General features: G+C 40.1%; 1 protein-coding gene and 1 pseudogene across 1 annotated transcript in view; both read left to right on the top strand.

Moving 5' to 3' along the window:
• Positions 1–26,364, top strand: part of DGKK (diacylglycerol kinase kappa) — a 189,571-nt gene that overhangs the window by 20,778 nt on the left and 142,429 nt on the right. The gene's annotated exons all lie outside the window — the stretch shown is intronic.
• Positions 13,716–14,176, top strand: LOC120223131 (annotated as a pseudogene).

The following is a 26,364-nucleotide window of genomic DNA, read 5'->3' as shown; positions in this document are numbered from 1 at the left end:
GGAGGAGGGCACTTTGGGGATGAGCACTGAGTGTTATGTAGAAACTAATTTGACAATAAACTATTTGTAAAAAAAAAAAAAAAAAAAAAGAAAATATTATATTACAGCATGTATAGTACAGAGAATAATGCTGTAGAATTATAAAAGAGGAACAATAAAGGATGGAATGGTTTGGGAAGGCTTCCTGATGGAGGTGAAATCAATTTAATTTAGATCTGGGGGCAACATACACAGAGTTGGAAGCAGCAGGGACTCTTCAGCTGATATCACAGAGCCTTTAGATAAAGGCATAGGGATTTGGATTCTATTCTGTACAGCAGGACATTATTTAAGCTTCTTGTAAGAGATTTTTCTAAGATATATATTGTGGCAGTGAGAAGGATAGATTGGAGGAGAACAAGATAGGAGGCAGAGAGATTACCTAGGCTGTTACAAAATCCAGGTGAGAGATGATGGTGGCCTGATTATTGCAAGCGATGATGATCATTCATTCATCTAAAATCATTTATTTAATACCTATTCTGTGTCAGGCACTGTGCTGATAACTGTAATTTACCTGAAGGAAATTATAGACAAGAAAAGGAAATAACACCAAATATACAAATAACTACAATCCCAAGGAAAAAATGATACTCATTTTAATATAAGAGAAACTCTGAGTTCAAAGGAGATAAGAATTGATTGGAGCCTAAGCAGAATTGGGTAGACTTGGGTTCAGAGATTAAAGTACATTTTAGAATTCTTCTTATTTGGGGAGAAGTACCATGAGTGTAAGAAGTGTAAGAAGTAATTCTAGGCAAGCAAAACAGTGTGAGCAAAGGACCTGAAGTGAAAAAACACTGGGGTTTCTTTTGGAGGCCCCAGGATTTGAAGCTTCAATGATACAGACAGAAATGAAGAACTGAGAGAAGATGGGGGGTTGGACAACTTTGGGTGGTAAGGAGGAAGGGAAGTGTTTAAGAGAGAAGAATAGAATATTAATAATTCTAACTTTCTTTTACTTTGCAACTCATCCTTTTCTCAAACTCTGTCTGCATTCTTTCTTGGTACTATCCAAGGGTCCAGGATGATTTTCTTTCATTTCTGGACTGCCCACTTCTGTATACCGTCTTTCTCTGACATGAGGTTATAGTGTCCTGACTGATGTTCAGAGATACCCTAATCTAAGAAGGGAAATGATTCTCCAATGAATTTCATATAGGACCTGTTTCTATAGTAAGCAGCATCTATATTTAATCTTTGGTATTCAAGAGAATCTTCTAGTCTCATTTGCTGTCTGTATATGCACGTTTGGCATGCCTTTGGAAGGTCTTGTCATAAATGTAACACCACCATTCCTAAACTTTCAAAGACCCTTTCCAATCACGCATGTTATAGCGATAAAAAGTAGTGGTCTTTGGAGACTACCACTTGATTTTTATATTATAGTCAACAATTTTCCTTTTTTTTCATTTACTTTTTTTCTTTTATAGTTTATTGTCAAGTTGGTTTCCATATAACACCCAGTGCTCATCCCAACAAATGCCCTACTTCATACCCATCACCCCTTTTCCTCTGCCCGCCAACCCCACCAACCCTCAGTTTGTTCTCAGTATTTAAGAGCCTCTTATGGGTTGCCTCCCTCCCTCTCCTTAACTATTTTTACCCCTTCCCCTCCCCCATGGTCTTCGGTTAAGTTTCTCCTGTTCCACATATGAGTGAAAACATATGCTATCTGTCTTTCTCTGCCTGACTTATTTCACTTAGCATAATACCCTCTAGTTCCATCCATGTTGCTACAAATGGCCAGATTTCATTCATTCTTATTGCCATGTAGTATTCCATTGTATACATAAACCACATATTCTTGATCCATTCGTCTGTTGATGGGCACTTAGGCTCTTTCCATGTTTTGGCTATTTTTGAGAGTGCTGCTATGAACATTGGGGTCCATGTGTCCCTATGCATCAGCACTCCTGTATCCCTTGGGTAAATTCCTAGCAGTGCTATTGCTGGGTCATAGGAGAGCGATATTGTTAATTTTTTGAGGAAACTCCACACTATTTTCCAGAGCGGCTGCACCAGTTTAAATTCCCACCAAGAGTGTAGGAGGGTGCCCATTTCTCCACATTCTCGCCAGCATCTATAGTCTCCTGATTTGTTTATTTCATCCACTCTGACTGGTGTGAGATGGTATCTCAGTGTGGTTTTGATTTGTATTTCACTGATGATGAATGACGCTAAGCGACGTTTCATGTGTCTGTTAGCCACAGGTCTTCTGCCCAATTCTTCACTGGATTATTTGTTTTTTGGGTGTGGAGTTTGGTGAGTTCTTTATAGATTTTGGATACTAGTCCTTTAACTGATATGGCATTTGCAACTATCTTTTCCCATTCTGTTGGTTGCCTATTAGTTTTGTTGATTGTTTCCTTCTCTGTGGAGAAGCTTTTTCTCCTGATGAGGTCCCAATAGTTCACTTTTGCTCTTGATTCCCTTGCCTTTGGAGATGTGTCGACTAAGTAATTGCTGCGGCTAAGTTCAAGGAGGTTGTTTCTTGCTTTCTCCTGTTGATGGTTTCCTGTCTCATATTCAGGTCCTTCATCCATTTTGAGTTTATTTTTGTGGTCTAGAAAGTTGTCTAGTTTCATTCTTTTGCATGTTGCTGTCCAGTTCTCCCAGCACCATCTGTTAAAGAGGCTGTCGGGGCTCCTGGGTGACTCAGTCGGTTAAGCGTCTGACTTCGGCTCAGGTCATGATGTCACCACTGGTGGGTTCGAGCCCCGCGTCGGGCTCTGTGCTGACAGCTAGCTCAGAGCCTGGAGCCTGCTTTGGATTCTGTGTCTCCCTCTCTCTCTGACCCTCCCATGCTTACACTGTCTCTATCTCTCTCTCTCAAAAATAAATAAAACATTAAAAAAAAAAAGAGGCTGTCTATTTTCCATTGGATACTCTTTCCCACTTTGTAAAAGATTAGTTGGACATACATCTGTGGGTCCAATTCTGAGTTCTCTATTCTATTCCATTGGTCTATGTGTCTGTTTTTGTGCCAGTACCATACTGTCTTGATGATTACAGCTTTGTAGTGGAGGCTAAAGCGTGGGATGGTGATGCCTCCCATTTTGGTTTTCTTCTTCAATATTACTTTGGCTATTTGGGGTCTTTTGTGGATCCATACCAATTTTAGGATAGTTTTGAGAAGAATGCTTTTAGTTTTGAGAAGAATGCTGGTGCAATTTTGATTGGGATTGCATTGAATGTGTAGATTGCTTTGGGTAGTATTGACATTTTAACATATTTATTCTTCTGATCTATGAGCATGGAATGTTTTTCCATTTCTTTCTGTCTTCTTCCATTTCCTTCATAAGTTTTCTATAGTTTTCATCATACAGATATTTTACATCTTAGGTTAGGTTTAGTCCTAGGTATTTTATGGTTTTTTGTGCAATTGTGAATGGGATCAGTTTCTTGATTTCTTTTTGTTGCTTCATTATTGGTTTAAAAATTGCAACCGATATATGTACATTGATTTTGTTCCCTGTAACTTTGATGAATTCGTGGAATAGTTCTAATAGGCTTCTGGTGGAGTCTGTTGAGTTTTCCATGTAGAGTATCATGTTATCTGGGAAAAGTGAAAGTTTGACTTCTTTGCCAATTCTGATGACTTTTATTTCCTTTTGTTGTCTGATTGCTGAAGTATGGCTTCCAGCACTCTGTTAAACAACAGTGGTGAGAGTGGACATCCCTGTCATGTTGCTGATCTAAGGGCAAAGCTCTCAGTTTTTCCCCGTTGAGGATGATAATAGCTGTGGGCTTCTCATAAATAGCTTTTATGAAGTTTAAGTAAGTTCCTTCTATCCCGACTTTCTCGGGGGTCTTTATTAAGAAAGGATCCTGTATTTTGTCAAATGCTTTTTCTGCATCTATTGACAGTATCATATGGTTTTTATCTTTTCTTTTGTTAATATGATGTATCCCATTGATTGATTTGTGAATATTGAACCATCCCTGTAACCCAGGAATGAATCCCACTTGATCATGGTGGATAATTCTTTTTATATGCTGTTGAATTCCATTTTCCAGTATCTTGCTGAGGATATTTGCATCCGTATTCATCAAAGATATTGGCCTGTAGTTCACTTTTTATGCTGGATCTCTGTCTGGCTTGGGAATCAAAGTGATGCTGGCTTTGGAGAATGAGTCCGGAAGTTTTCCTTCGATTTCTATTTTTTGGAATAGCTTGAGAAGGATAGGTATTAACTCTGACTTAAATGTCTGGTAGAAATCCCCAGGGAAGCTATCTGGCCCAGGGCTCTTGTTTCTTAGGAGATTTTGGATAACTGATTCAATTTCTTCAGTAGGTATGGGTCTGTTCAGGTTTTCTATCTCTTCCTGTGTGAATTTTGGTAGTGCATGTGTGTTTAGGAATTTGTCCATTCCTTGCAGTTTGTCCACTTTGTTGGCATAACATTTTTCATAGTGTTCCCTGATAATTTCTTGCATTTCCGAGGGATTGGTTGTAATATGTCCATTTTCATTCGTGATTTTGTCTATTTGGGTACTCTCTCTTTTATTGCTGCTCTGCTTCTCTTTCCTTTAGGTGCACTGTTAGATTTTGTATTTGCACTTTTTCTATTTTCTTGAAATAGTACTGGAGTGAAATGTACTTCCCTCTTAAGACTGCCTTTGCCACATCCCAAAAAGTTTGGATTGTTATATTTTCATTTTCATTTGTTTCCATATATTTTTAAATTTTTCTCTAATTGCCTGATTGGCCCATTTGTTTTTAGTAGGGTGTTCTTTAACCTCTTTGTTTTTGGAGGTTTTCCAGACTTCTTCCTGTGGTTGATTTCAAGTTTCATTGCATTGTGATCTGAAAGTGTGCATGGTAAGATCTCAATTCTTTTATATTTATTAAGGTTTGCTTTATGACCCAGTGTGTGATCTATCGTGGAGAATGTACCATGTGAACTCAAGAAGAAAGTGAATGCCATGGCCTCAGGATGTAGAGTTCTAAATATATATCTCAAATCCATCTAGTCCAATGTGTGATTCAGGTCCATTGTTTCTTTGGCAATTTTCTTTCTAGTGCATATATCCATTGCTGTAAATCTAGTATTAAAATCCCCTGCAATTGGCACATTCTTATCAATAAGATTGTTTGTGATTAATTATTTTATATATTTGGGTGCTGCTAAATTTGGTGCGTAGACATTTATAATTGTTAGCTCTTCCTAATGGATAGACCTGATGTAATTATTATATAATGCCCTTCTTCATCTCTTGTTACTGCCTTAACTTTAAAGTCTCATTTGCCCGATATAAGTATGGGTACTCCAGCTTTCTTTTGACTTCCATAGCATGGATAGATATTTCTATCATAACATGGATAGATATAGATAATTCCATCCCCTCACTTTCAATCTGAAGGTGTCCTCATGTCTAAAATGAGGCTCTTGTAGACAGTGAAAAAGCAAATAGATGGATCTTTCTTTCTTTTTTTAAATCTAGTCTGATACCCTATGTCTTTTGATTAGAGCATTTAGTCCATTTACATTCAGTGTTATTATTGAAAAATTGGGGTTTAGAGTCATTGTGTTCTCTGTATGATTCATAGTTGTAGTGGTCTCTCTATTACTTCAATTTTTGTTTGTTTGGGGAAACTTTTATCTCTGCTTCTATTCTTAATGACAGGCTTGCTGAATAAAGGATTCTTGGCTGCATATTTTTTCTGTTCATCACATTGAAGATGTTCTGCCATTCCTTTCTGGCTTGCCAATTTTCAGTAGATAGGTCTGTAACTACTCTGAGAGGTCTCTCTTTGTATGTTAGGGCCCTTTTATCCCTAGCTCCTTTCAGAATTCTCTCTTTATCCTTATATTGTTCAGTTTCACTATGATATGTTCTGCATAAGATGGATTCAAGTTACATCTGAGGGGAGTTCTCCGTGCCTCTTGGATTTCAATGTCTGTTTCCTTCCCCACACTGGGGAAGTTCTCGGCTGTAATTTGTTCAAGTACACCTTCAACCCCTTTCTTTCTCTTCTTCTTATGCTTCTTCTAGAATTCCTACGATAAGGATATTGTTCCATTTGGATGCATCACTCAGTTTTTGAATTCTTTTTTTGTGTTCCCAGATCACTTTATCTCTCTTTTTCTTGGCTTCCTCTTTTGCTATAATTGTGTCCTCTAATTCATATGTTCTCCTTTCTACTTCTTCAATCCGTGAAGTGGCTGCCTCTATTTTATTATGCCCCTCGTTTGTGGCATTTTTAAATTCAAAACATGTTTTGTTTTGTTTTTTTTTACAAATAGTTTATAGTCAAATTAGTTTCCAAATAACACCCAGTGCTCATCGTCACAAGTGCCCTCCTCCATGCACATTCCCCCTCCCCCCCACATCCATCAGTCCTCAGTTTTTATCAGCATTCAAGAGTCTCTCATGGTTTGCCTCTCTCCCTTACCCTCACCATTTCCCCCCTTTTTCTCCCCCTTGTTCCTCCGTTAAGTTCCTCCTAATCCTCCTATACACTCAAACATGTGAAATTTGTCCTTCTCTGCCTGACTTATTTCACTCAGCATAACACCCTCAAAGTCCATCCATGTTGCTACACATGGCCAGATTTCATTGCTTCTCATTGCCATGTAGTATTCCATGGTATAGATAAACATCTTCTTGATCCATTCGTCCGTTGATGGACACTTAGGCTCTTTCCATGTATTAGCTATTGTTGAGAGTGCTGCTATGAACATTGGGGTACATGTGCTCCTATGCCTCAGCATTTCTGTATCCCTTGGGTAAATTCCTAGCAGTGCTATTGCTGGGTCATAAGGGAGTTCTATTGTTAGTTTCCTGAGGAACCTCCACACTGTTTTCCAGAGGGGCTGTACCAGTTTACATTCCCACCAACAGTGTAGGAGGGTGCCCGTTTCTCCACATCCTCGCCAGCATCTAGAGTTCTCTGATTTGCTCATTTTAGCCACTCTGACTGGCGTGAGGTGGTATCTCAGTGTGGTTTTGATTTGTATTTCCCTGATGAGGAGGGATGCTGAGCATCGTTTCATGTGTCTGTTGGCCATCTGGATGTCCTCTTTGGAGAAGTGTCTGTTCATGTCTTCTGCCCATTTCTTCACTGGGTTGTTTGTTTTTCGGGCGTGTAGTTTGGTGAGTTCCTTATAGATTCTGGATATTAACCCTTTATCTGATATGTCATTTGCAACTATCTTTTCCCATTCCGTTGGTTGCCTATTAATTTTCTGGGTTGTTTCCTTGGCTGTGCAGAAGCTTTTAATCTTGATGAGGTCCCAACAGTTTATTTTTGCTCTTGATTCCCTTGCTTTTGGGGATGTGTCAAGTAAGAAGTTGCTGCGGTGGAGGTCAAGGAGGTTGTTTCCTGCTTTCTCCTCTAGGGTGTTGATAGTTTCCTGTCTCACGTTCAGGTCCTTTATCCATTTTGAGTTGATTTTTGTGCATGGTGTGAGAAAATGATCTAGTTTCATTCTTCTGCATGTTGCTGTCCAGTTCTCCCAACACCATCTGTTAAAAAGGCTGTCTTTTTTCCATTGGATATTCTTTCCTGCTTTGTCAAAGATCAGTTGGCTGTATACTTTTGGGTCCACTTCTGAGTTCTCAATTCTGTTCCATTGGTCTATGTGTCTGTTTTTGTGCCAATACCATACTGTCTTGAGGATGACAGCTTTGTAGTAGAGGCTGAAGTCTGGGATGGTGATACCTCCCGTTTTGGTTTTATTTTTCAGTATTACTTTGGCTATTCGGGGTCTTTTGTGGTTCCATACAAATTTTTGGATAGTTTGTTCTAGTTTTGAGAAGTATGCTGGTGCAATTTTGATTGGAATTGCATTGAATGTGTAGAGTGCTTTAGGTAGTAATGACATCTTAACTATATTTATTCTTCCTATCCATGAGCATGGAATGTTTTTCCATTTCTTTGTGTCTTCTTCAATTTCCTTCATAAGTTTTCTATAGTTTTCATCATACAGATCTCTTGTATCCTTGGTTAGGTTTATTCCGAGGTATTTTATGGTTTTTTGTGCAATTGTGAATGGGATCAGTTTCTTGATTTCTCTTTCTGTTGCTTCATTATTGGTGTATAAAAATGCAACCGATTTCTGTACGTTGATTTTGTACCCTGCAACTTGGCTGAATTCTTGGATCAGTTCTAGTAGGCTTCTGGTGGAGTCTGTCGGGTTTTCTATGTAGAGTATCATGTCATCTGCGAAGAGTGAAAGTTTGACTTCCTCTTTGCCAATTCTGATGCCTTTGATTTCCTTTTGTTGTCTGATGGCTGATGCTAGGACTTCCAGCACTATGTTAAACAACAGTGGTGAGAGTGGACATCCCTGTCGTGTTCCTGATCTCAGGGGGAAAGCTCTCAGTTTTTCCCCGTTGAGGATGATGTTAGCTGAAGGCTTCTCATAGATGGCTTTGATGATGTTTAAGTAGGTTCCTTCTATCCCAACTTTCTCGAGAGTCTTTATTAAGAAGGGATGCTGTATTTTGTCAAATGCTTTTTCTGCATCTATTGACAGGATCATATGGTTTTTATCTTTTCTTTTATTGATATGATGGATCACATTGATTGATTTGCGAATGTTGAACCAGCCCTGTAACCCAGGAATGAATCCCACTTGATCTTGGTGGATGATTCTTTTGATATGCTGCTGGATTCGATTTGCAAGGATCTTGTTGAGAATTTTTGCATCCGTATTCATCAAGGATATTGGCCTATAGTTCTCTTTTTTTGCTGGATCTCTGTCTGGCTTGGGAATCAGAGTGATGCTGGCTTCATAAAATGAGTCCGGGAGTTTTCCTTCGACTTCTATTTTTTGGAATAGCTTGAGAAGAATTGGGATTAATTCTGTTTTAAATGTCTGGTAGAATTCCCCAGGGAAACCATCAGGTCCAGGGCTCTTATTTGTTGGGAGATTTTTGATCACTGATTCGATTTCTTCACTCGTTATGGGTCTGTTCAGGTTTTCTATTTCTTCCCGTGTGAATTTTGGTAGTGAGTGTGTGTTTAGGAATTTGTCCATTTCTTCTAAGTTGTCCAATTTGTTGGCATATAATTTTTCATAGTATTCCCTGATAATTGCTTGTATTTCTGAGGGGTTGGTTGTAATAAGTCCATTTTCATTCATAATTTTGTCTATTTGGGTGCTCTCTCTTTTCTTTTTGATAAGCCTGGCTAGAGGTTTGTCAATTTTGTTTACTTTTTCAAAAAACCAACTCTTGGTTTCATTGATCTGTTCAATTGTTTCTTTGGTCTCTATGTTGTTTATTTCTGCTCTAATTTTTACTATTTCTCTTCTTCTACTGGGTTTAGGGCGTTCTTGTTGCTCTGCCTCTAGCTCCTTTAGGTGAGCTGTTAGATTTTGGACTTGTGCTTTTTCTAATCTCTTGAAATAGGCCTGGAGAGCAATGTACTTTCCTCTTAGGACTGCCTTGGCCGCATCCCATAGATTTTGAATTGTTGTGTTTTCATTTTCATTTGTTTCCATATATTTTTTAATTTCCTCTCTAATTGCCTGATTGGCCCATTCATTCTTTAGAAGGGTGTTCTTTAACCTCCATGTTTTTGGCGGTTTTCCAGACTTCTTCCTGTAATTGATTTCAAGTTTCAAAGCATTGTGATCTGACAGTGTGCATGGTATGATCTCTATTCTTTTATATTTATTGAGGGCTGCTTTATGTCCCAGTATGTGATCTATCTTGGAGAATGTGCCATGCGCACTTGAGAAGAAAGTAAATTCCCTGGCCTCAGGATGTAAAGTTCTAAATATATCCGTCAGATCCATCTGGTCCAATGTGTCTTTCAAGTCCATTATTTCTTTAGTGATTTTCTGTCTGGTTGACCTATCCATTGCTGTAAGCGGAGTATTAAAGTCCCCTGCTATTAGCACATTCTTATCTATAAGCTTGTTTCTGTTTGTGATTAATTGTTTTAGATATTTAGGTGCTCCCATATTCGGTGCGTAGACATTTATGATTGTTAGTTCTTCCTGATGGATGGACCCTGTAATTATTATGTAGTGCCCTTCTTCATCTCTTGTGATTGTCTTTAATTTAAAGTCCAGTTTGTCTGATATAAGTATCGCTACTCCGGCTTTCTTTTGATTTCCTGTAGCATGATATATATTTCTCCATCCCCTTACTTTTAATCTGAAGGTATCTTCCCGTCTAAAATGAGTTTCTTGTAGACAGCATATTGATGGATTTTGGTTTTTAATCCATTCTGCTACCCTATGTCTTTTGATTGGAGCATTCAGCCCATTGACATTCAGTGTTATTATTGAAATATGTGGGTTTAGAGTCTTTGTATCTTTTGTAGGGTTCATGTTTGTGGTGGTGTCTCTGGTAACTTTGTTCCTTGCAACCTTTCCTTCAGAGCAACCCCCTCAGGAATTCTTGTAAGGCTGGTTAGTGGTGACAAATTCTTTCAATTTGTGTTTACTTGGAAAGGTTTTTATCTCTCTCTATTTTGAATGACAGGCTTGCTGGATAGAGGATTCTTGGCTGCATATTTTTACTGTTGATCACATTGAAGATCTCATGCCATTCCTTTCTGTCCTGCCAAGTTTCAGTAGATAGGTCTGTCACCACTCTGATACGTTTGCCTTTGTATGTTAGGGCCCTTTTGTCCCTAGCTGCTTTCAAAATTCTCTCCTTGTCCTTATACTTTCCCAGTTTCACTATGATATGCCGTGCAGAAGATCGATTCAAGTTACATCTGAGGGGAGTCCTCTGAGCCTCTTGTATTTCAACATTTACTTCCTTCCCCAAGTGGGGGAAGTTCTCTGCTATAATTTGTTCCAGGACTCCTTCAGCACCTTTCCCTCTCTCTTCCTCTTCTGGAATTCCTATGATACGGATGATGTTGCGTTTGACCGTATCGCTGAGCTCTCGAACTCTTCTCTCATGTTCCTGTATCAGATTGTCTCGTTTTTTGTCAGCTTCTTGTTTTTCTATAATGGTGTCTTCTAAATCACTTATTCTCCTTTCTGCCTCTTCAATCCGTGCATTGGAGGCCTCTAATTTATTATGTATCTCATTAATTGCATTTTTTAATTCTTCATGCCTATTTTTATTTTCCATTCTGTCTGTAGCCATAGTTTCTTTCATGTCCCCTATGTTTTTTTCAAGCCCAGTTATTAATTTTACCATTATTTTTCTAATATTTTGTTCAGTGATGCTGCTGATATCTGTTTTGAGCAGTTCATTCGCTGTCATTTCTTCTTGGAGTTTCTTTGGAGGAGAGCTCTTTCTTTTTGTCATTTTAGTTTGCTCTCCAGCTCTTGTTAGTTTTAATGACCTGTTATGCTCTCTGCACCTATGAGCATTGCTGTATTCAAGAAGACTCTTTGACTATCCAGGGCCTATCCTTTCAGAGAGTGTTTTTTGAATAGTATCTCTTGGTCTCTCTTGTTGGGACCTTGGTTATTTTATTTTCCTACTCGTAGTGATATTTGGGACTCTCAACCTTGTGTACTCTGGCTTGTTTCTTGAGGTAGTCCTGGAAAAGAAAACAGACAGACACACAGGGAGCAGCGGCACACAAACGCACAGACAAATCCAACTAACATGCAAACCGAGAGGGAAACGAAAAAATTAAGAGAATAGATGGAGGAAGGAGGGCAAATAATAGAGAGTATAAAATACATAAAAGGGTCAAAAAGGAGAAAAGAAAAGGAAAAAAGAAAACCGATGGACAAAGAATGGTTTAAACCATATAACCGGATTTCCCAGCTACAGTTAAATAGCTGTATGTATGCAGTGTTGGTTGAAGAGCATATAGAAAGAGAGAGAAGACAGGGCGGGGATGAGGCAAAATTGGAAATAGAATAAACAGGCAGAAGGGATAAGAAGCTTTTTTCAAAGAGCTAAAGGGTAGAATATGGATGGATAGGTGAGAGAGGAACGCTGGTATTATCCAGAGAGACTATATAGTCTAATTACTCCTGAGAGGAAGAGATGAAAATGTCGGTAGGTGTAGAATTTACATCTTCAGAATGGACTCGTTGTGATTGTTTAAGCAAGCCAACGACCGGAGTTAATCCGGTCAGTGTTTTGGGGAACAAAGAAAGAAAAGAGAAAAAAAAAAGGAAAAAAAAGAAAAAAAAAAAGGAGGAGGGTAGCTCTCATGCAGGAATGGGCGTGGTGTGATCCAGTGCCTCAGGTGGGAGTTCTGCCTTGGCGGTTGTGGGGAGGGGAGTGGCGGTGCTCCAGTCCCTTCTTGCACCAAGCGCTGCACCTCGCTTTTCTGGGCGTGTAAACTCCCCGTACCGGGGGCGCAGCCAAAGTTGGTTGCACTCTTCAACCCAGGCCAGTCCCAGTCTCTAAATCCCAGTCCGTGCATCCCGCTGAAATTGCCCTAGACACAACTTCCCACGCAATCCCCTTCGGGCAGTTCCAGGCCTCCTGTCGAGCTCTGGGGGTGGCGTCAGAAGTGCTGCTTCCTTCTCTGGGTCGGGCTGGCGAGCATGGGCAGGGGCTTGCCTGCAGGGTGCGCCGAGCCCGCTGGAGTGAGGAAAACCAGGTCCCTCTATGCTCCTCACCCGAAACACTAACTCACAGGCAAATCCCCCAGGTTTTAGCTCTTTGCCTTCCCTCTCGAGTTCCAGCCAGCCAGGAGCGCGGACGCCCGGTGCCCGCACGTGGCTCTTCCAGGGGCCCAAGCCCGCTAGGAGGACAATGGCGGCAGGCGCGCCGCTATTCTAGAAGTCCAGCCAGTCAGGAGCCAGCACAAAGCAGCAGTCTGTGCGCTCAGCCCCTCTGGGACCAGTTGGCGCGAGGGGACCTGGAGTGCAGGTATTTCGTGCGCAGGGTGTTTCTATGCCCCGAGAGGAGGATTTTCCCCCTAGCAGAGGTTTTTCTGTTTCGGACTCTCTCTTTTTCCCCTCTCACTTCCCGCAGAGGGGGATCGCCTCCGACCCTGGAGTCTCCGATCCCGACCCGATTTTATCTTCCCCAGTTCGCACTCACGTTAGAAGCCTTTCTCAGTGATTCAGCGTCCTTTTTCTCCCAGTCTCTCAGGTTTTGTAAGGTTTGCAATGGCTTCAGATCTTTTCCGTGTGAGGTATGGGCGCGAGTGCAAGTACAGAGCTCCTTACTTCTCCGCCATCTTGCCCCTCCCCCCCCTTACTACAGTTTTTTAATAGGCACAGCTCAGGTCTGTGTTCCACTTTCACCTCTGCCACAATGTGGTGTGGCCACAGCTACTTGGACCATCTTGCATCCCACCTCCTGCAGTGTCATATGTCACTAAAACTAATATCCCTGTGTGGATATTTTTCTAAGGTAGAAGCCTAGTGAAGGAGAGTAATTCTCTAATTTCATTTCTCCCCATTGAAGGCTGGATAAAGTGGAAGGGAAAGTATTTTAGATTCTAGAATAATGTTTCTCTGTTCCATGCCTTAATGTCCCTGTGTATAAAATGGAGTTATTAAGATCTGCTCCTACCTGCAAAGGGGTTGGTGTGAGACTGTGGGAATTGCAGGATAATATAGTGGGCTTTAGAGTCAGACACATTTGGGTTGAAATCCCAGCTCAATCATTTCTTAGGTTTATGACCTTGGACAATGACTCTTGTTGACCTCTCTGAGTCTTATTTTCTTCATTTTACACATGAGACTAATAATTCCCACTTTATAGGGTTGTTCTAACGATCAGTGGCATATCAAGTGTTCAGTTCAGCACCTGGTACCTAGTTGGTTCTTTAAAACATGGTAAATGTGCTCTTCCTTGCCTCTGTCTGTAGAGATGGTAGCCATCTCCTACTTGGCATCATAGCCACCCTCAGAACCCTTGTAAAGCCCAAGATTGTTAAAAAGAGGACCAATTAGTTCGCCCTGTGCCATTCAGACCACTATGTCAAAAGTAAGTGTAACTGGAGGAAACCCAGAGGCATTGACAATAGGGTGCACAGAAGATTCAAGGTCCAGATCTTGATGCCCAGCATTAGTTATGGGAACAATAAGAAAGCAAAGTACATGCTGCCCAGTGGCCTCCAGAAGTTCCTAGTCCACAAGAGTGAAGTGCTGATGATGTGTAACAAATCTTACTGTGCAGAGATTGCTTACAATGTCTCCTCCAAGTACCACAAACCATTGTGGAAAGAGCAGCCCAGCTGGCTATCAGAGTCACCAATCCCAATGCCATGCTGCACAGCAAAGAAAATGAATAGATAGCTTGTGTGCACATTGTATTTGTGTTAATAAAACCATTAAACTATTTTTTACAAAGGTAGCTTCTACCATGTGAAAGACACTGATTTTGTTTCAAGCAAGTAATGTGTGTGCACGCGCACATAATGTATGTATTTGCTCACTGCCTCTGTTCCCCTTCTCTTTTAAAAGGGGTGGTTCTTCATGCAAAGTAACTAAAACTGAGAACAAGGGTGGTTACCATTGCTTCTTAATAATGTATCTTAACATCTGAGTAATATACCTCCTTTACTTACTGCTGTTTTCTTCTGCTGCTTATAAGGGCATGTCAATAGAGAGACTTCCAATTCTATTCAAAAAGTATGTTTTTGACTTTAAGTTTTTTATTGAGGTATAATTGATATAGATATAGATATTAATTTCAGGTATATAACATAATGATTCCATATTTGTATATATTGCAAAATGGTAACCACAATAAGTCTAGTTGACATCTGTCACCAAACACTGTTACAACATTTTTTCTCCAGTCAGTAAGTTTTTTTGAGCATGTCGTATGCACCTCTCTGTCTTCTTTTATATGTTCTCTCCTCTTGCCATGATTTATTGAGGGGAACAGGTATTTCATTAACATGAATTAATTACAGAATTTCCTAAGTTTTTAGTTAATAATTATTTCAATCCATCCTGATAACTGGGGTACCAATATCTCTCAGGATTTTTTCCTCAGAAAAGCAGCAGTTTTAATTTGAAAGCAATTTTATGTGTGAGTGAAGGAGGAGAAAAGAACCCCCCAAAAGTTGGAGCGCAAAAATAATATAGTTGCAGCACTATCTCAGCAGGCATCCTGCAGGTCACACACACGCACACACACACACACACAGGGTGCATAGAATTGGCACGAATTTAATTTATTTTGGCCTCCAGCAAGAATGTCAATAACACTTGAATGATCTTCCTTCAATCATCAAGGATGATGATGAATTTTCATGATCAAATAATGAGCCCTTACAAAGTCAAGTGTTAAGGTTATTCCAACTTTTGAAGAAGTGGCTGCAGAAACTTAAGCCCTGAAAGAGGCTCTTTTCACTTGGAAGCTCTCTAGGGAGATTTTTAAAGCAGATAGTAAAGGTACTAATTCAATATCTACATAGGATTTTTCCCTTTAAATGGAGAACTAGATAAATGCCATTAGATTTCAAAGCTCCTTTTATCACTTTTTCATTTAGAAAGAGAAGAAAGCAAAAAAAGAAAAATAAGAAAATGATATTGTATTGCTTTTCTCCTCACACCTTTTGGTAGGAATTGTTCTGAAGCTGCTAGCAAAGAATACTGACAAGTGTCTTTTCCTAGTATTGCCTTTTGATTTGATGTTGTAGCATAGCAAACATGGCAGACATGATCTCTTGCTTCAGGCACATGTCTGATACATAGACTTCTATACATGAGAAGATATGAAGGTAATAAGACTCTTCTGTTTATGTGCTGATACTACAACAGCATTTGCCACTGTTAAGAGACTTGAGTTCTGACATAAAATTTGGTTGCTTTGACAAGGTTTCTAGATCCGAAGTCTGCTCATACTGGACGATATCATGTGTAACCAACTCTCTATCACTATGTGAAATGAAGACAGATTTAGGTATTTAATTTATAGTGCCATGTAGATGATATTTCATAGAGGAATTTCATGGCAGACCATGTCTCTTGGCCTCTGGGAAATTCTTAAAATCAGTAGTTTAAAAATAACCTTTGAATTTCAGAAAATGTCATTTAGATACTGCTGTGGTTAAATGGTTGTGTTTCCTATGCATACACCTCAGAAGACAGGCAAATGATTATAAATGGCAGTACAGAGGAAGCACTGAATTTCTGGAAAGCATAAAGTGAATCTAGCTTATGTGTCATTCTACAAGAGGATCAGGTTCTGTGCATAGATGACACTCACTGCAAAGATGCCATGTAAAGCCCACCACTGGAACAAGGTGGGCAGTATCAAAAAGTCAGGGCAGCAGGATCAAAGTTTCCATCATACCTCTACTCATCTGTGTTGGCACTTTGTGGATTATCCATGAAAACTGGAACTCAACAACCAATATACACTGAGGTGAGGTTATCAGAAACCTAGGGCACAAAGAGAAGCTTCCAAGACACACTGAAACATAGCATGACTTGGCCTTGGACTTCTAGAACATGAGAATGTTTGTTCCTAGTCAGGAACTCTCAGAGCATAATGCTTTTTACATATTAGCCAAATCTAATCTTAGTTACAAATGTATGCAAGATACCTGGCATCAGGTGGCTACTCAGTGAATAAGGCTTGCCTCAAGCATAGGGTTTGTATGTAGAGAGTTTTCCCACACTAACTACTTACAGCCATGTGTATACATGAGTAGTCATCACTTGCATCTGTACCACATTCCAGCATGAAAGACAAATGCTCCCTGTGTTTTAAGTCCATATCTCATAAGTCCATATACAATTTTCTATGATTTAGGGAGTGGAGGAATAAATGAAAAGAAAAAACACCACACAGACCTAGTCATTCTTTCCAGGCTAAAGTCAATTCTAGGAACTGACTCTTGGTTGCCAAGGAGAGACATATTGGAAAAGTTAAAGTGGTGTAGCTGGAGAAGTCAGGCATGAAAGCTTTAACTGTAGGAGCTCTTGACTTATCCTACACTCTGTGTGTGTCTGAGCAATGGCAGGCATCATACCAATAGCATAAATGGTAGCACTGGCGTGATTGTGAGCCAGGTCACATCTTAAGGACAGAGTGCTTTGTTATTGGCTTTTCTTTCTAGGGAGTCTGGTAACTTGGATATGTGCATGACCCATTGCATTCTTTGCTCAGAGGCAAAGGATATCTTTTCTCTGTGTGTGGCTTCTTTTTAACTCTGGGGTGGAGGGAGGAAAAGCAAACAAACAAAGTAATAGTCAGCCATCTCTCTCCTCAGTGTCTTTTAGTCCTGTCACTATCAAATTCTGCCTTAGCTATTTTAATTACGCCTTCGACTATAGCAGATACTTCCTTTCTGGGATGGCTGTTGGTAGGGTATTTGGGTATTTCATCACCTTTGGGCATGCTGTTCCCAGCTTCTGCTTGAGGATGGTAAAAGTAGGAGAGGAGGAAGCTCCAAGTGAGTAAATCTCAGATGCTGTTACTTCCTGTCTCCCTTCTGATCACTCTCTGGGCTGCCATCCTGAGGGGTATATGGTTCTTGGGTTTTGGTATCAGCATGTATTTTAGCATGTTAGTCACACTCCAGAGCTTCGACTTCCTGCCCAGAAGCAGCAGAATAGTGATGACCTCAAGAAGGAAGTTGTTATCCTTAATAAGAAACCAAGCTACTATTGGCAGGCTGTTGAGATTAGGATGACAACAATGATCTTCAACTTACTCTGCCCCTGATCTAGAAGAAAAGCCTGAAGACTCTATAGGTAAAGATACCATTCAGTTAACTCCAATATTCTGAAAACTATTTTCCTATGGTGAATACACAGGCAACTTCCCATTCCTTCCAACTTCACAGGTCCCTGCACTCCATTTGGGATAATAAGGACCATTATTCCTAGGGAATCCTACAAGGAGAGTTCCAGGTCAGGGAGCAGGATGGAGACCTTAGCATTGGCTGGGATACAGCTTGGTCCACTGTTGGGGTGCCTTTCATAGTGACTCATAGTAGTTGCCTGATCTTTGAGTCACCACTAATAAGGGATGCTGGTCATCCAGTGTTCATTATGAGCTCTTGATAGTTATGCAGACTTTACAATCCCTAAGAAGAATAAGGAAATTTATTTTTAATTTCACCATCCCCTAATTCATCCCCTCTGTGTATGGAGTCCATCTGTGGCTCACTGTATACTTACCCACATTCATATGGATTTGCCCCTGCTGATATATGTGTGTTTCTCTTCCTACCAGTGGGAGTTAGTGTTTCTGTGTAGGAGTCTGGCATTGTATTTTTTAGTCAAATCCTATGAGGGGCATTCTCAGGAGAATTAATAGAACAATTTGTTTAGAAAACACTTCCCACCTCCAGATATCCCTAAGCAGACCAGTCTGATTACAAAAAGGACTAATTCAAATCAAAATTCTTTGGGAATTGTTGAGAGTCCTGCTATGAACATTGGGGTACATGTGCTCCTATTCATCAGTACTCCTGTATCAACAATAGCCAAAACATGGAAAAAGCCTAAGTGTCCATCAGCAGACAAATGGATCAAGAAGATGTGGTTTATCTATACAATGGAATATACTACATGGCAATGAGAAAGAATGAAATCTGGCCACGTGTAGCAACATGGATGGAACTTGAGGGTGTTATGCTGAGCGAAATAAGTCAGGCAGAGAAGAACAGCTACCATATGTTTACACGTTTAGGAGGATTAGGAGGAACTTAACGGAGGACCATGGGGGAGAAGAAGGGGGGAAATAGTGGGGGAGAGGGAGAGAGGCAAACCATGAGAGACTCTTGAATTCCGAGAACAAACTGAGGGCAGATGGGGGGGGGAGAGGAAGAGGGGTGATGGGCATGGAGGAGGGCACCCATGGGGATGAGCACTGGGTGTTATATGGAAACCAACTGGACAATAAACTATTAAAAATAAAAAATAAAAATAAAAAATAAATTTAAAAGAAGAATTCTTTGGGAAGATCTCAGAAAATCAAATAGCCCAATTTCAGATTAGACAATTGGGATCTAAGGAAAGGTATTGAGGTTAGAGCCTGCAAGATGGAGGTACTAGGAATGGGATGATAAAAGGGAAGAAGAGAAAGGAAGTTTGATAAAAGGTTAAAAAGAACAGCAAATAAGGACATAGCCCCCGCCAGATGCCTAATTTCTCTTTCAATGTTTGCAAATGCTATGCAAATAGCTCTTGCATTTGAGTTGCCCAGGTGGCTGGATATCTATTTATTTTGCATTTAACCAAGGGTCAAAGGATCTTTCCTTACGTTTTTGCCTAACGGTTCCAAATAAACTTTCTACCATGTCTATCTGGGGGTAGACTGGGGTAGAGTTGGTTTATTCAGTACTTAAGATATTTTTAGATCATCTTTAAGTCACTCTGTTGGAAGAAAGCAGCATTTATGTACTGAAGGATTTCCAAAAAGAACACAGAAAAGCTGGGTTACTGCCCCTCTCATTCCTGACTCTGGAAGAATTTCCCACTGGGAATTCAGGCAAGTCACTTGGACTCTCTGTTTGCCCTGATCTCAAAGGGTTATTGTGCAAATAAGTGAAATTGGTCAAATAGTGGTACAAACTAAAGCAAGGTATCAGAGGTATATAGCCATACCTCAAGACAAGGGCTGACAATGACAAGTCAGTGGTTGGCAACATAAACTCATGGACTCTGTGTTCTTCTCTGAGTTCCATTTTACTTAATTTCATTCATGTTGTTATCTTACTAAAGGAGGTATGTCAGGCATTTGTTGCACAGTGGCCTCAAACCTAAATTTCTTTTTTTAATATGTTTTCTTTTATTTATTTATGAGAGAGAGAGAGAGAGACAGCATGAGCAGGGGAGCGTCAGAGAGGGAGACACAGAATGCGAAACAAGCTCCAGACTCTGACCTAGCTGTCAGCACAGAGCCTGACACAGTGCTAGAACCCATGAACTGTGAGATCATGACCTGAGCTGAACTCAGATGCTTAACCGACTGAGCCACCTAGGCACCCCTCAAATCTCAATTTCTATAAAACTATATACTATTTCTCCTAGAAGCTGAAGAATTTTAGATTTTTTGCCTGTGCATAACGACATAATTTTCAAGCTATAAAACTCACAGGTTTGTAGAACATTGCATATATAATAGTCATGCTTCTCTATTTTTTCTGAATAGAGGACAGTATAATTTGAAGAAGAATTGTAATTTAGTGAACCATTTTCTCCCGTTTGCATCAGAGATGATAAGTAAACTCCCATAGATAATATATTTTGTAGCATTATACTCAGCACTAGGAGCTATGTTTCTATAAATTCCATAGTAGTACATATGCATTAATTCTTCTAGTTAGGTCAGTCAGAATGTGTGTGTGCGCACATACACAAAAGCCTCCAAAGGCATGAAAGATACTATAAAGAACTTCATGGGGAATGTTTCACTGAAAATGTTACATAATAGATATATAACAATATGGTACCAAAATCATGATTTATAAAAGTAAAAACTGATAAACTCATTTCATTAAAATGTAAAACTTAATTATAGACTGGGAGAAAATATTTTCAAATTGCATTACCAAAAAAGGACTTGTTTCTAGAATATGTAAAGAACTCTAAAATCTAAATATTTTAAAACCAAAAAATCTAATTAGAAAATGGACAAAAAACACAGACAGACATCTCATCCAAGAGAATATACAGATGGAATATAAGTACATGAAACATGTTCAATATCATTACCCATTAGGGAAATGCAAATTAAGACAACGAGATTTTACTACACACCTATTAGAAGGGCTAAAATAAAAAAGTAGTGACACCAGAAAGTTCTAGAAAGGATAGAAAGAAACTAGACCACTCATATATTGTTAGTGGGAATATAAAATGGTATAGGCATTCTGGAAAATAATTTAGAAATTCCTTTTCAAACTAAAAATAGATTTGCCATATAGTCCAGCAATTGCACTCTTGGGCATAGATTCCAGAGAAGTGAAAAAATATTTTCATGTAGAACTGTATACATATATGTTCATAGAAGCTTTATTCATAATATCCAAACACTGGAAACTACCCAAATGTCCTTCAATGGATGAATGTTTAAACAAATCATGGTACATGTATACCTTGGAATACTACTCAGCAATATAACTTTCATGACCCTCAAGGGAATTATCCTGAGTGTAAAAAGCTAATCTCAAAAGGATACATTCAGAATGATTCCATTTCTGTAACAATTGTGAAATAACGAAATATAGAAACAGAACAGATTTGTGCATGCCAGTGGTTAGGGATGGGAGGGGACAGAAGGAGTAGATGTGGCTATAAAGGAATAGCATGAGGAAGTCTTGTAGTGATGGTACATTTCAATATCTTGATTGTCCTGATGTTTACTCAAAGCTACACCTGTGATAAAATTGGCACAGAGCACACACACACACACACACACACACACACACACAGAGTTTATGTATAACTGGTAAAATATTTTTTTTAATGTTTTATTTATTTCTAGGAGAGAGAGAGACAGCATGAGCAGGGGAGGGTCAGAGAGAGAGGGAGTCACAGACTGAAACAGGCTCCAGGCTCCAAGCTGGCAGTCAGCACAGAGCCCGACGCGGGGCCCGAACCCACGAACCGCGAGATCATGACCTAAGCGAAAGTCGGACACTTAACCGACTAAGCCACCCAGGCGCCCCTAACTGGTAAAATATTTTAAGCTCTATGGATTCTACAAATGTCAGTCTCCTGCTTTTGATATTGTACTATAGTTATGCAAGATGGTAAGATAGGGTAGGATGGGTGAAGGATGCACAGGACCTCCTTGTACATTTCTTTGGACCTTCCTGTGAATTTAAAATCATTTCAAAAAACTTTTTAAATGCCTACAAAACCCAAGAATAACATTTTTGGATGCTGTGGGTTTTGTTTCCTATGTAAGGCATAATTACTTTCTTAATTTTGTGTATTAAAAATAATCCCTGTGTATTAAAATATAATTTCCTGTCTTTTGTGCCTAAACATAGCACAATATATTTTAAAAAGCACAGCCTGGGGGGAGGGGACAAGATGGCGGAGAAGTAGGGAGTTCCTTACATTGCACTCGCCCCCATATCTCGCATGGAGAAGATCTGAAGCCATAGGAACCCTTTGAATCCAGGAGATTGGAAGGAAAAGAAGACAGAGTCCACTGAGAAAACCTTCTAACATGAGTGCGAACTGGGGAAGATAAAATTGGGCTGGGCCCAGAGACGCAGAGGGACGGCGGCGAGCCCCCTCTGCGGGGAGTAAGAGGGGAAAGAGAGAAGCCGAAACTGCTCAAGACACGGTCCCTGTCGCTGGGGAACAGACAAACATCCACTCGGGGCACAGAGGGACCCAGTCGCCAGCTCTCCAGCTGACCCAAACAATCCCTGGGAAAATAACTATGTGCGTGTCAGATCCCTGCATGCGCCAACTCGACCTGGAGGGGCCGGGTGCGGATCGCACCTTTGTGCTTCTGGCTCGGCTGGATCCCTAGAGGGGAGGCGAAGGGCTTAAAGCTGGGACATTTGCCCGCGAGTTCATGTTTTCGGTGACGAGACACAGAGGGACCCGGTTTCCCGCTCTCCAGCGGAACCGAGGCACCCCCAGGTAAACCCCTGTCCTTGCTCGCCACCCTGACCTGGAGGAGACTGGAGCAGAGGCTTCTGGCTCAATCCCCAGGGGGTAGGCAAGAGGCTTGGAATTGCCCTGAGGGGATCACCTGTGAGGCAGTGTCTATAGGCATTTCAGTGGGGTACATGGACTGGGATCTGGAAATGAGGCCTGGCCTGGGATATAGAGCATGACCCACCTTGGATGCGCCCCCGGTACGGGGAGTTTACACACCCAAAAAAGTGAGGTGCAGCGCTTGTTTCAAGAAGGGACTGCAGCACTGCCACTCTTCTTCCCACAACCGCCAAGGCAGAACTCCCTCCTGATGCGTTGGATCAAACCACGCCCATCACTGCTAGGGAGCAGCCCTCCCCCCCTTTTTTTTAAATCGGAGCACTGCCCTGATTAATTCTGGTCACTGGCTTGCTTAAACAGTCACATTTAGTCCATTCTGTAGATGTAAATTCTACACCTACCTACCTTTTCATCTCTTTCTCTCAGGAGTAATTAGACTATATAGTTTCTCTGGATAATACCAGCGTCTTTCTCTTACCTCTCCAACCATATTCCACCCTTTAGCTCTTTGGAAAAAGCTTCTTATCCCTTCTGCCTGTTCATTCCATTTCCAATTTTGCCTCATCCCCGCCCTGTCATCTCTCTCTTTCTCTATGCTCTTCAACCAGCACTGCATACACCTGGCTATTTCATTGTAGCTGGGAAATCTGGTTATATGCTTTAAACCATTCTTTGTCTATCAGCTTTCTTCTTTGTTCCTTTTCTTTTCTTCTTTTTGACTTTTTTATGTATTTTCATTTTCTATTATTCACCTTCCCTCCTACGTCTTTTCTCTTTAGTTTTTCGTTTTCCCTGTCAGTTTGCGTGTTTGTTGGATTTGTCTTTGCGTTTGTATGCCTCTGCTCCCTGTGTGTTTGTCTGTCTGTTTTCTTCTCCAGGGCTACCTCAGGAAACAAGCCAAAGTACACATGGTGGAGAGTCCCAAATACCACTACGAGTAGGAAAATAAAATAACCAAGGCCTCAACAAGAGAGACCAAGAGATACCACTCAAAGAACACTTTCTGAAAGGATAAGCCCCGGAGAGTCAAAGAGTCTTCTTGGGTACAGCAGCACTCACAGGTGCAGAGAGCATAACAAGTCTTTAAAACTAACAAAAGATAAAAAGCTAAACAAAATGATGAAAAGAAAGAGCTCTCTTCCAAAGAAATTCCAGGAAGAATCGACAGCTAAAGAACTGCTCAAAACAGATATAAGCAACATAACTGAACAAGATGTTAAAACAATAATCATAAAATTAATTGCTGGGCTTGAAAAAAGCATAGAGGACATCAAAGAAATTATGGCTACAAACAACATGGAGCTTCATAATAGGCATGATGAATTTAAAAATGCGATAAATGAGGTACATAATAAACTGGAGGCATCCAATGCACGGATTGAAGAGGCAGAAAGTAGAATAAGTGATTTAGAAGACACCGTTATAGAAAAAGGAGAAACTGAGAAAAAAAGGGACAAACTGATCCAGGAACATGAAAAAAGAGATCGAGAGCTCAGTGATACAGTCAAATGGAACAATATCCATATCATACGAATCCCAGAAGAGGAAGAGAGAGGGTAAGATGCTGAAGGAATCCTGGAACAAATTATAGCAGAGAAATTCCCCAACATGGGGAAGGAAGTAGACGTTGAAATACAAGAGTCACAGAGAACTCCCCTCAGATGTAATTTGATTACATCTTCTGCATGATATATCATAGTGAAAATGGCAAAATATAAGGACAAAGAGAATTTTGAAAGCAGCTAGGGAGAAAAGGGCTCTAACATACAAAGGGAAACCTATCAGAGTGGTGACAGACCTATCTACTGAAACTTGGCAGGACAGAAAGGAATAGCAGATCTTCAATGTGATGAAAAGAAAAAATATGCAGCCAAGAATCCTCTATCCAGCAACCTGTCATTCAGAAGAGAAGGAGAGATAAAAGTCTTTCGAAATAAACAAAAATTGAAAGGAATTGTCACCACTAAACCAGCCCTACAAGAAATCCTGAGGGGGACTCTCTGAGGGAATTGTTGCAAGGAACAAAGATACCAGAGACAACACCACAAGCATGAATCCCACAAAGGACACAATGACTCGAAACCCATGTATTTCAATAATAACACTGAATGTCAATGGGCTGAATGCTGCAATCAAAAGACATAGGGTAGCAGAATGGATAAAAAACCAAAATCCATCTAATTGCTGTCTACAAGAAACTCATTTTACACTGGAAGATACCTCCAGATTAAAAATAAGGGGATGAAGAAATATATATCATGCTACTGAAAATCAAAACAAAGCTGGAGTAGCTATACTTATATCAGACAAACTGGACTTTAAATTAAAGACAATAACAAGAGATGCAGAAGGGCATTACATAATAATTACAGGGTCTATCCATCAGGAAGAACTAACAATCATAAATGTCTACGCACCGAATATGGGAGCACATAAATATTTACAATTCATCACAAACAGAAACAAGCTTATAGATAAGAATGTGCTAATAGCAGGGGACTTTAATACTCCGCTTACACCAATGGATAGGTAAACCAGACAGAAAAATCACTAAAGGAATAATGGACTTGAAAGACACATTGGACCAGATGGATCTGACAGATATATTTAGAACTCTACATCCTCAAGCCAGGGAATATACTTTCTTCTCAAGTGCGCATGGCACATTCTCCAAGATAGATCACATACTGGGACATAAAGCAGCCCTCAATAAATATAAAAGAATTGAGATCATACCATGCACACTGTCATATCACAATGCTTTGAAACTTGAAATCAATCACAGGAAGAAGTCTGGAAAACCTCCAAAAACATGGAGGCGAAAGAACACCCTACAAAAGAATGAATGGGCCAATCAAGCAATTAGAGATGAAATTTAAAAAATATATGGAAACAAATGAAAATGAAAAAACAACAATCCAAACTCTATGGGATGCGGCAAAGGCAGTCCTAACAGGAAAGTACATTGCACTCCAGGCCTATTTCAAGAAATTAGAAAAAGCACAAGTTCAAAATCTAACAGCTCACCTAAAGGAACTAGAGGCAGAGCAAAAAGAATGCCCTAAACCCAGTAGAAGAAGAGAAACAGTAAAAATCAGAGCAGAAATAAACATAGAGACCAAAGAAACAATTGAACATATCCATGAAACCAAGAGTTGGTGTTTTGAAAAATAAAATGGAAAAACCTCTAGCCAGGCTTCTCAAAAAGAAAAGAGAGAGCACCCAAATAGACAAAATCATGAATGAAAATGGAATTATTACAACCAGCCTCTCAGAAATACAAGCAATTATCATGGAATACTATGAAAAATTATATGCAAACAAATTGGACAACTTAGAAGAAATGGTCAAATTCCTAAACACACACTCATTACCAAAATTCACATGGGAAGAGATAGGAAACCTGAACAGACCCATAGCTAGTGAAGAAATCGAATCAGTGATCAAAAATCTCCCAACAAATAAGAGTACTGGACCTGATGGCTTCCCTGGGGAATTCTACCAGACGTTTAAAACAGAATTAATACCACATCTTCTTGATCCATTCATCATGGAATACTACATGGCAATGAGAAAGAATGAAATCTGGCCATGTGTAGCAACATGGATGGACCTTGAGGGTGTTATGCTGAGCGAAATAAGTCAGGCAGAGAAGAACAAATATCATATGTTTGCACGTATAGTAGGATTAGGAGGAACTTGATGGAGGACCAAGGGGGAGAAGAAGGGGGGAAATGGTGGGGGAAAGGGAGAGAGGCAAACCATGAGAGACTCTTGAATGCTGACAAAAACTGAAGACTGATGGATGTGGGGGGGAGGGGGGGATGGG

Source organism: Hyaena hyaena, unplaced genomic scaffold (genome assembly GCF_003009895.1).
Source record: "Hyaena hyaena isolate Hyena2069 unplaced genomic scaffold, ASM300989v1 scaffold_960, whole genome shotgun sequence".
NCBI lineage: Eukaryota > Metazoa > Chordata > Mammalia > Carnivora > Hyaenidae > Hyaena > Hyaena hyaena.
The sequence above is the reverse complement of the archived record's forward strand: the minus strand, read 5'-3'. Positions and strand labels throughout refer to the sequence as shown.